This window comes from Ascidiella aspersa, chromosome 5 (assembly GCF_963924565.1).
Source record: "Ascidiella aspersa chromosome 5, kaAscAspe10.2, whole genome shotgun sequence".
Classification (NCBI taxonomy): domain Eukaryota; kingdom Metazoa; phylum Chordata; class Ascidiacea; order Phlebobranchia; family Ascidiidae; genus Ascidiella; species Ascidiella aspersa.
Genome location: NC_139451.1, coordinates 10,163,813 through 10,166,312, shown reverse-complemented (window position 1 = coordinate 10,166,312; position 2,500 = coordinate 10,163,813). Strand labels below are relative to the sequence as shown.

Here is a 2,500-nt window from a genome sequence, read left to right as displayed (position 1 = left end):
CGAGGTAATGATTAAGAGGGACAGACGGGGGCATTCGTACTGTGCCGTTAGAGGTGAAATTCTTGGATCGGCGCAAGACGAACGACTGCGAAAGCATTTGCCAAGAATGTTTTCTTTAATCAAGAGCGAAAGTCAGAGGTTCGAAGACGATCAGATACCGTCCTAGTTCTGACTATAAACGATGCCAACTAGCGATCGGGGGGCGTTAGTTTTACGACCTCTCCGGCAGCTTGCGGGAAACCAAAGTCTTTGGGTTCCGGGGGAAGTATGGTTGCAAAGCTGAAACTTAAAGGAATTGACGGAAGGGCACCACCAGGAGTGGAGCCTGCGGCTTAATTTGACTCAACACGGGAAATCTCACCCGGCCCGGACACAGTGAGGATTGACAGATTGAGAGCTCTTTCTTGATTCTGTGGGTGGTGGTGCATGGCCGTTCTTAGTTGGTGGAGCGATTTGTCTGGTTAATTCCGATAACGAACGAGACTCTGGCTTGCTAACTAGTTACGCGACCCAATCGGTCGGCGTCTAACTTCTTAGAGGGACTAGTGGCGTTTAGCCACACGAGATTGAGCAATAACAGGTCTGTGATGCCCTTAGATGTTCGGGGCCGCACGCGCGCTACACTGACCGGATCAGCATGTGCTCGCCTTGGCCGACAGGTCTGGGTAACCCGCTGAACCCCGGTCGTGCTAGGGATAGGGAATTGCAATTATTTCCCTTGAACGAGGAATTCCCAGTAAGCGCGAGTCATTAGCTCGCGTTGATTACGTCCCTGCCCTTTGTACACACCGCCCGTCGCTACTACCGATTGAATGGTTTAGTGAGGTCCTCCGATTGGACCTGGCGCGGCCGGCAACGGTCGAGCCGGCGTCCGAGAAGACGATCTAACTTGATCATTTAGAGGAAGTAAAAGTCGTAACAAGGTTTCCGTAGGTGAACCTGCGGAAGGATCATTAACGGTCTCGCAAACGCTTCGGCGAACGCGAAACTCGGACAAGCGAGAGAAAAAGTCTTTGCTACCCGGCGCCCGACCCGCGAGGAGCGGCGCGCCGGCCGGCGATTCGGTCACCCGGTAATGTTTGCGCGTCGAGTGCCGCGGTGCCGCGCGCTCCGGCTTCAAGCGTCGGCCTGGCCGACCGCTCGGCGCGGTCTATTTTGTCACCCTATAGTGCGAGGCACTGTGCGAGCGAAACAATCGTGGATGGCTCTTGGCGGTGGATCACTCGGCTCGTGAGTCGATGAAGGACGCAGCTAGCTGCGTGAATTAGTGTGAATTGCAGGACACATTGAGCATCGACGTTCTGAACGCAAATTGCGGCCTCGGGTCAATCCCGGGGCCGCGCCCGCCTCAGGGTCGCGTTGCAAACGTTCCGCGCGGGGATTTCTCCGCGCGGCTGCTGCGGCGTCGGACGCGCGAGCGCCCGTCCCGCTCAAGACAGCACGGCACGATGCGCGACGATCGCGACCAGAATCCCGCGCGGCGGCGGCGAGTCGACCTCGAAGAGGCCAACGGCTGGCGGCTCAAGGGCGGGAATCGAGGTGCGCGGCGGCGCGCGGCGCCGACGGCGAGCGCGGAACGGGAAGAATAGTCCCGGTCCTTACTTTCGGCCTGAGGTCGGACGAGGCTACCCGCTGAATTTAAGCATATTACTAAGCGGAGGAAAAGAAACTAACGAGGATTCCCTCAGTAACGGCGAGTGAAGCGGGATGTGCCCATCGCCGAATCCGCGCGCTTTTGGAGTGCGCGGAATTGTGGCGTACGGAATTCGTCACGGCGCGCTTCGCCGGTCGCCCGCGTCCTTCTGATCGAGGCCTTTTCCCAGAGCGGGTGTCAGGCCCATGGCGGCGACAGGCGGGCGCGCTACGGCGTCTTCCCAGAGTCGGGTTGTTTGGGAATGCAGCCCAAAGCGGGTGGTAAACTCCATCTAAGGCTAAATACGGTCACGAGACCGATAGCGAACAAGTACCGTGAGGGAAAGTTGAAAAGCACTTTGAAGAGAGAGTTAAAGAGTACGTGAAACCGTCGAGAGGCAAACGGGAGGGCCTGTCGGGTCGCCCGGTCGCTTTCAGCCGGCCCCCTGTCGGCGACGTTGTCGTGCGGACCCTCACGGGCCGCCGGCGGCGCCGCCCGATCGGGGACCAGCGCACTAGCGCCGGGCGAAGGCCGCGACCGTCTGGACGGCGGCGAGAAGGCCGCGCGCAAGGTAACCCGGCCTCGGTCGGGTACTATAGGCGCGCGTGTCCGTCGGCCCGCCGTTCGGGCGAGGAGAGATCGCCGCGTCTGCCCTTCGGGGCCGAGCGCCCGGTGCCGGCTGGGGCGTCGTGGGTCGGGGACTGTTCTCAGTGCCCAGCCTCTTCGTCTCGGTCGCGCTTCCGGTGTCGTTTCGCGAGGCGCACGGGGTCCGCGGCTGAAGTCAGCCACCTTCCCGACCCGTCTTGAAACACGGACCAAGGAGTCTAACGTGAGCGCGAGCCACGGGGCAGTACGAAACCCATGGGC

At 60.4% G+C, this 2,500-nt stretch overlaps 2 non-coding genes and 1 pseudogene across 2 annotated transcripts in view; all 3 read left to right on the top strand.

Annotated features, from left to right (window-relative positions):
• LOC146143080 (small subunit ribosomal RNA) overlaps positions 1–956 on the top strand; it is a 1,811-nt gene extending 855 nt beyond the window's left edge. The window contains exon 1 of the ribosomal RNA XR_014500263.1: positions 1–956. This exon is cut by the window's left edge and continues 855 nt beyond it. This is a non-coding gene — a ribosomal RNA (small subunit ribosomal RNA).
• A 247-nt stretch (positions 957–1,203) lies between these two features.
• On the top strand, positions 1,204–1,357 carry LOC146143079 (5.8S ribosomal RNA). The gene has a single exon (XR_014500974.1). It is a non-coding gene; the product is annotated as a 5.8S ribosomal RNA (ribosomal RNA).
• A 248-nt stretch (positions 1,358–1,605) lies between these two features.
• The window catches only part of LOC146143078 (large subunit ribosomal RNA), a 3,679-nt pseudogene continuing 2,784 nt past the window's right edge, over positions 1,606–2,500 (top strand).